Here is an 8,641-nt window from a genome sequence, read left to right as displayed (position 1 = left end):
TAACACGTTACTTGTTGGAACAAGCATTGGCATAGCCAATAGGTCTCGCCTTTGGGACCTTCTAAGTATTTAGTTATGCAGCATAATATCCTTGGTGCAACAACATCAACTGTTGCATGGCTAAACACTTGAAAGGTCCCAAAGGCGAGACCTATTGGCTATGCCAATACTTGTTTAACATCTCTACACTATTTCTCAGTATTAGTAAATTAATTCAATAGGCTTGTGAACAATGCAGCTGGAAGACTATCTGTGCAGGACGATAAAGCATTATTTGTCATGAGTGCTCACTGCTGGCAAGTTATGAACATCTATAGGCGCCTAAAACCTTAAACTTATTTTGACACAGGATACATCCTCCATATTAAACATAGTTTTTGCGTCTTTGCTTTAAAGTACAACCGTCATTGGACCAAATACCAGCCAGGATAAACACAACTGGAGCATCCGCATGTAGATTGTGCAGCACTGCAAAAGAGACTATAATACACATAATATGTACCTGTCCAGTTATTTTAACCACACGCAGAAGGATGCTACGGATATTATTTATTCAAATACAGAAATCACTCAACTAAATGTAGTGGTTGTGAAGTTCCTAGCCACATTTGTGTCCAAAGTAAAAAAAAATCCATGATCAATTGAAAAGACCAGGGGCCAGATGAATGACCATTGGAAATTGCGAGTCGCAATTTGTGCTTGATTGCAAGTCGCAAATTACGAGCCGCAACTTCCAATGTACAACAGTGTCTGAGACACTGTTTGCGATTCTCAATGGGGTCGCAAATTACATGCCTCATGAATATTAATGAGGCACTTGCAATTTGCGCCCCCATTGGGAATGGCTGGCCCTCCCAGGTATAGTGGCCTGCTGGGCTCAGCAGACCTCCATGTCTGGGATTGCTTTTAAACAAAGGAGTTTTTCTTTTTTTTAAATGCAGCCCGTTTTCCTTAGAGGAAAAGAGGATGCATTTTTTAAAAAAAATGAACGTTTTTATTTAATTTTTAAGGGCAGGTAGTGGACCCCGGGACCACTGCCTGCCCTTAAAAATATTTGACCCTGCATTTGCAAAGGGGAAGGTGTCCCCTGGGGACCCCTTCCCATTGTAACTAATCAAATGTACCAACTTTACTTTATTAATGTTTAAGATACATGCACTTTATCAATGCATTCACTTTAGTTTGCTGAATCGCAAATCACTAACAAAGGGATCAGTGGGCATACTTCAAACAAAACATTAAATAAAGTTTTAATTAACCATACACACATTATAAATACATTGAAATTGAACTGACCATGCCCTAGTCCAATCATGGTTAAGAATTGAACAGATCTTCAAAGTAGTGATAGATACTGACAACAGTGATATTGGAATATTCTTTCAGGTAAGTGTTTGAATACAGTATCCCTCATTATAACCTATCTGTGAAGTATATTTCTTACTAATGTGACCATTCACAGTGACTGCACAGCACAATTGCATACCATTCCCATTTGGTAAACACAACCTTCCAAAACCATTAATGAGAAATATGAGCTTCCTTCTAGAAATTCCAGTTGACCACTACATTTATTTACGGCACTTGAGGTTTTTAGCTATTGATAGGTGTTTATAGCTTTCAGGAATGATCAAAGTGAGTATAATAAGGAAGAGTGTTTAGCAATGTACCCAACATAGGGCCAGCTGTATGTAACATTTTAGAAGTAGTAAACTGTGGAATTCGCTAATGTTGTGGGTTTGAGATTCCTAAAAAGTTTTGTACTATGCACTAATCCCATTTTTGGCATCACCAAAATTTTACTGACTCCTAAAATGGATTTAGAAATGGATTACGAATCGTAATTTGGAAAGAGCATGCTGTAGGTGTCCCTTTCAAGTTGCAATTCCTATCCATTTGTATCAATGGTTTGCGAAAGTAATAGAGATCGCAAACCAGTGAAAAGTTGCAGATCCCAAGCTGGAGTGGTAACTGAAAAGACAAAGGGAAAAGACCCCTTTCCCTTTGTGATTTTGGGTAGTTTCTGGGAAGTATGCAGCAGTCCAGGGGACCACTGCTAACTCTCACTGTAAGTATAAAAATAAAAACCCTTTTAAAGCAGACTAATTTCCGTTAAATGAGGATTCAAAAATATATATTGAGGTTTCATAGAAAATGTTACGCTTGAGAATCCTCTCCAGTTGCTTAGTGAAAACCACAAAAAGCCAGCTACCTGTATCATACATACTCAATTACTTTAAAGTGAATTTATTTTATTTTATTTATTAAACTCATACAATTTTTGACATTTTAGATACACCACAACATAATTAATCATAAATCACAATTCAAAATCAACTTTTTGCGTTAGGTAATGATTCAAACATTCCATTTTGAAGAAGTGTCAGCATAGAAAATGGTACAAAAGCATATAATGCAGCCCTGCAGATATGATTCAGAAGGTAACAGACAGATACCTTGCTAAGATTCATTGCTCAGGGCTGGGTCCTACAACTATTCAAACATTGGCATTTTATTTTGATCTAGTTTTTAGAAAAGCAGACAAATGTACAAAAGTGTTTATTACAACCATATAAAACTAGGCTCTACTTTTTATTGCATTCAGGAGCAGTGCAGGCGACAGTCACTGACGGCTGTTTCCCAGCTTGTGCTCCACTCCCTTGGATAGTCCTGGGGTCCGCTTTGAAAAATGTACTCACCCTAGAGAAATAGAAGACAGATATAGGGATATTAGAGATACAAATGCACTGTTTGGAACTGCCATAGGATAACTAATGATAGAAAATGACCACAACTGGTTAACATTTTGAGCTCTGGCTTTTTTGGGTCATAAACCATCTCATCATTCATTTGGTTAAAATTCATTCCATCTAAATTGATATAAATGGCAACAATCCAGTACCTTTGAAGCCTGCCTCTTTTGAGTACTTCTGTCTTCGAGCCACAAGAGTACTGTAGAAAGTACCTGCCTTCTCACCTGAGTACTGTAAAAAGTACCTGCCTTCTCTCCTGAGTACTGTAGAAAGCACCCACTTTCTCTCCTCAATACAAGTTCCCACCACTGAGTCTTGGGCCAAGTGAAGCGTCCAGAGCATTCAAGCACGAGAGGGGACCCTTCACAACAGTAGCAATCCATGCATCGGATGAAGCAGCATTGCGCCCACTCAGAAGCTTGTGACTCAGGGTGAGCAGTATGCAGACACGGAGAGGTAGAGTTCGGGAAGCTGAGGAGAGCAAAGTAGGAACCTGTGCCCACACGTGCCTCATGACTATGCACAGACATAATGCTTCACCCGGCAAAGGCCTCAGTGATCCAATAATAGTTCCACCTCTTCCTCAGATCAATTGCTAAAGAAAACAACGGTTGCTCTTACCAGGTCACCTCCCTGTATGCACCTGATATGTGCTTGTTAGCTCAGTGATCCACTGCTTAGCCTCCCAAACTATGCAGCACTTATACCACACATTGTATTGACAGTCCACTCACTGGTCTGGGTACCTAACTCGTGACAGAGGTATTGAACACATGTCGCCACAGATTACGTGGTGGGAGTGAGCAAGCGCCACTTGCTTTTCGCACAGGTGTATGCAGTCATCCATGTCTTCTATTTGAAGTTACCAGCCATCTTCCAAAATATTGATATAGGGACTAAGAGGCATGTATCCTTTACCTCTGGGTCAATGTGGTTAAATGCAAGACAAGGTAAGAGTCACAGCAGTGCAAACAAAGTGCTGTTTTGAAAGAGAATGAACAAGTCTTACTGTGGGAGACACACCCGACTAACCCTCAGATCCATTCCCTGGACATCAACTAAATATGTTCAGTCATATTATTCCTACATTGCGGGTGCAATGTGAGCAGAAAGTGAGTCAGGAACTTCACATGTATAAGCAGCACTCACCCCTCCAGTCAGTTTTCTATGAAGGTTGCCCTTATTCTCAGCAGGAGATGAGGGGGGCCCTCTCACTCCTGTGATACATCACTTTCAATACATTTAAATATACCTCTTTCCTCTTAAAGCAGATAACTCCAGTCCTGTGCCTCTCACTGTTTCCCTTTAGAACCCCCAGAGATTGAGATGCAAGAGGGAGAGCGAGAGAGTGTGTGTATTGGTGTGTGTGAACTACATCTCCCGTAATGCTTTGGGTGGACTGATGCCATAAGTAAAGGATGCACACCTCACCTGTGAAATGTTTACAGGGCTCCTTCTGACCGTGAAGGAGTTCAATTGGTTGACTGAGTCAGTGAGACCAGTCTAGACTGTATTTGGTATTATTCGCTGCTTCTGAAAGCAGCACGTCAGATGTTCTACATGAAAGAAACGCTCTTCTCTAATGAGTGGCGGGAACTATGACCTTCCAAGCACTGGCTGAACATATACTTGGCTGCTAAATTTATTGACTTGAGTAAAAGTTACTGAACATAATTTTCAATAATGCCTTGGAAGCACTGGTGCTATAACTTCGGTGTGTGAACCACTCGTATGAAGATGAGAGATCAGTTGGTTGCCTAGCCAGGGGAAAAATCACCTTCACTTTGTTTGGTATTTTAACCAGCTTCTTAAAGCAGCTCCTTATCACCCCCAAAATGAAATGAATACCCTTCTCTAGAGAGTGGCAAGAACAATGAAACCAAACAAATCAAGTATTTGATTTCTAAAACTATGGAAATACAAGTTAAATGTAGTGACTCAGGTCCGTCCGACATCGTAATCAGACCCCTAAGCATTATAAATTGGTCTCTTGTGAGACCTTAAAGCCACTAATAATAATAATAATAATAATTAGGTGATTTATAAAGCACCTGGTTACTCAATTCAGAGTGTTCCCGCGCTATGAAGGCAATCTCCAGTGCTGACCTTTAAATGGCTCGCTTGGCAGGCCCAGGGTTTGCCTGGAAAAACAGGTCTTATGTTTCTCACGAAGTGTCTCTCTCAATTATAGGGCAGCCTACTCAGTATATTTCTGAATGTCCCATGGCTCTGCGGGTAGCTGTTTGGAAAATGTCGCCGGTTTTATTAAGTCAATGAGTTTTCTTATTTTAATGTCAGGAAATAGGTTATTCATTGGCAGGGCACACATAACAACTTATTAAGTGCAATGTGCTTAGGTTACAAGACAGTTCTAAGAGAAACTCTGCTCAACACTTGATACCAATGGCACAAGCAGCAGACTGCATGTTGGAGCAGTACCAATTTTAAAGTCAAGAAAACAACACAAAAAAATTCAACAAATAATTTAGATAAATCATGGAAATTATAATTAGCAAAAGGCACCATTTGAATTACAATTGGGTAAGGAGAAACAGAGACATGATGTCTTACATTTTAAGGCAAAAAGTGCAAGAAAGCACAAAGCACCAACTGAAAATCACGGTTCGTGATTGATCGGGACAATGGACGTCTAGGACTGCTTGAAAATATGACACTGCTGCGCAACATGCATGGGAGATCTCTTGAGACCACCGAAAATTGCAGTCCAGGGTTGGCAATAAGTCAGTCTTTAACCTGCTTAGGATTTTTTTTTTAAAATGGAAAATGAGATTTGGGGCATGAGCACTAGCCTCTCGGTATAGTGCCTAGCTCCCTGACTTGTGTTTGCATGGACTAGAGGTAGTCAGACACTGAAGGCGGCACCCAGCACAAGATTTAAAGCTCTTATTTCATTTATAAGTTAAGAAATTATCTGGATGGTAATTGCTCCACGCAACTACCATACGCATAACTTAGAAAACTGGGTGGGCGGAGCCCTGACATCCTCAACAGGGGACCACTGCTGGCACAGTGCATCTTTTGGGCAAACAGTACAAGAACTGTGGCACTATTATGCAGTTTCATAGCCCAGAGTTCTAAAGACAATAACACCCACCAGGAAAAAGTGGGGAGCGCATGATAAAAAATGATGTTCTTTATAATGGTTAGCAAATAGAAAGTAAAGGCAATCCATCCTAGTCACCAATAATTTCCTGAAATGAGCATGCAGTCAACATTCTTGACTCACCAATGGCCCCTACATTGTCTTCAATATTAAATCTAGGACTTTAAATATTAAAAGGATGATGCCACTTGAAAAAAAAACTAAACAAGAGACTGGTAGGTTAGACTAGCAAAAAATATATCACTATCACTGACAGCAACTCCTCAAACAAACAAAAGAGCATTAAATACATATATCAACCATACCTAAAGAGGAAAATAGGTCTCCATATTTCAAAGGAAAAGGAAAATTCATTTATGAATTACGAACAAGGAGAACCTGGATAGTCTTTTGGGGTCGGTAAAAGCAAGGTCTAAGCCCCTGCAATTTGAGATCCAACTGGTGACATGGAGGAATCTTTGATCTTTTTCACACCTTCTCTGTCTAATCTACACCTGCTGAGCCCCTTATTATCTTATTAATTTAAAAGATTCTCCACAAATGTTGGCAGTTATACTGGAGCGTAAACCCACCGTTTACAGTGGCGCTTTTCAAAGGTTATTTATTGTCCAGGGGATGTTATGCTGGTCGTTCCTTCCATTGCTTGCAAAGCACACCTAACCAGTTCAGGAAGGCTATCAAATCTGAGTTTCAAGTGACTAATCCTACTGTGTGCTAAGTAATATCAATACAATTAATATCAATGCTTCAAAACAATACTTTCCTCTGGTCTAAGAATTTTCGGGAGCATCTATTCATTCATCTGTTTGTATCTTTCAAGGAGGCCATCTATTTGAGGGTTATACATATATGTTTTTCCATTGTTTGATTCTGAGGGCAGAACATATTTATTGCAGGTAACGGCCTAAGTGAGCTCCTTGGTCTGTCATGCTTTCTTTTGAAAAATCAACCATAGACTTATAACAAATGAGAAGACCATATATGTTGCTATTTGTGTATATATCTGGTAAGCTAACAAAACTAATCCTTATGGATACATTCTGAGCTCTTTTCTGAAGATGAGGAGAAGGCACATCTTCTCTTGTTGAGCTCTAGATTGGGAGTAATGGATAAGTACTCCTTAGGTCCCAAGTCGGGTGACCAACATCAAAATAAGTGTAACAATTTCTACATGCTCCAAATCAGATTTAGCAGCCATCTGCACTTTTAGCATTGCATTGTTTAGGTGGATAGCTGGTGTCAAGTCATAACTTACAGCTTCATTTTACAGTTTTCAAAAAGCTTATGCAAACGTTTATGAATGGGTGATATCCAAATAAAGCATGTTCTGGCAAATCATGAAAGAAAGCCCTTCACAAGTGAAGATTTAAGGTGCATAGGTAAATTACAAAACAATGTAACTACAGGACTCACAAAGATGCCTCGTAGAGGCAAGCCCAAGTTCTAAGCATATGTTACATTTGCAATACCTAGGTTGCATTCATGTGTTATTATTTGTTGTATGTTCTAATTCCATTGGAACACTTCCATAGAATGTTAGACTCCAGACAATCAGTTGCACTTGGCGAGCTATTGTGCATGTTGCTGTGCTGAAAATTTATTTATATTAAATTACTTACATTTAACTTGATTTAATGGAATTCTTTTAATGGCAACAAGGGAAAAGAACACTTCTCACAACAAAGGAGAGCAGCACAGAGGAGTTGTGTTCTTGAACTGAAGGAAGAATTATTTTGGAGATTTATATTCAAAAGAAAAAAACGAAGAAAACGTTTAATTGCTACCTACAAAAGAATTACATGCTGGATGTTTCAAGAGGAACCTGGATGTAATATTATTCTGACTTTCATTACAAAAGGATTGGTTTGTGATCATATTTGGGCAACCGACTTCGAAAGGAAGGTAACCGTTCTATTAAAAAAAAAGGAAGAAATAACAAAGAGTAAGACTGGAAACCAACGCTATCATTTGCTGAAGGTATTGTACTCATAATTTATTTTTCTTTGCGTACAACGCTGGATATTTTTAAAAAGAAATAAACGTGCCTATCAGCCAACAAGCGCAAGCATCTTTTGAAATTCGGCTCTGAAGCTTCACGAGCTCCGTGTTGGCAAGAGCCGGATTCAGGAACTTCGACGCCATTCTTTTCCTTCATGTTGGATTCTCGCTAGCGCATCGAATGCTGGAAGACTACTGAAGCATTCTGGGGGACGCGCAGTGCACTCTGGGTAACAGTGATGAAAGCACACAAGACAGTGGGAGCCATTTTGTTTTTCTTAGATACAGCCTTAGCAACGTGTCGCTGGCTGGAAAGGGAAACAATTGGTTTCTTTTAATGCTGTGTTATTGAAATTTAAAAGCGTTTATCTGGAACATTTTAAGGAAGATGAATACAAGTAAGTTATTAAGCCTTTTAACATGAAATTACTTGTTGGCAAATATTTGTTTTTTTTAAAAAAGGGGGCACGTCGACTCATATTTTGGAACTGAAGGAATAATATTAAGTCACACCTATTTTCAACATACAATCCACAGTGAAAAAAAGGGGGGGTATTAAACTGAAGTGCTCAAGTATACCAGTTATTAAATACATGTAAAAATAAATGTACGACAATTTACAGGAAAAGGACATATTTACAGATAAAGACTATTATTAAAAATGCAGTTTGATCCACCGGCTAAATTTTTACAATGTGAGGGGGAACCACCACTACCATGGTCAAGATGGAAAGAAGAATTTATAAATTACATGAAAGCTATAGAT

The 8,641-nt window shown here is 39.2% G+C and overlaps 1 protein-coding gene across 1 annotated transcript in view; it reads right to left on the bottom strand.

The window, feature by feature from the left end:
• Positions 1–2,242: 2,242 nt before the first annotated feature.
• The window catches only part of IGFBPL1 (insulin like growth factor binding protein like 1), a 182,240-nt gene continuing 175,841 nt past the window's right edge, over positions 2,243–8,641 (bottom strand). Inside the window, exon 5 of the mRNA XM_078677519.1 lies at positions 2,243–2,700. The gene's annotated coding sequence lies outside the window, so the exon portion shown is untranslated. The remainder of the gene's footprint in view (positions 2,701–8,641) is intronic.

This window comes from Lissotriton helveticus, chromosome 2_1 (genome assembly GCF_964261635.1).
Source record: "Lissotriton helveticus chromosome 2_1, aLisHel1.1, whole genome shotgun sequence".
NCBI classification, from domain to species: Eukaryota; Metazoa; Chordata; class Amphibia; order Caudata; family Salamandridae; genus Lissotriton; species Lissotriton helveticus.
This window is presented reverse-complemented; position numbering and strand designations above follow the sequence as displayed.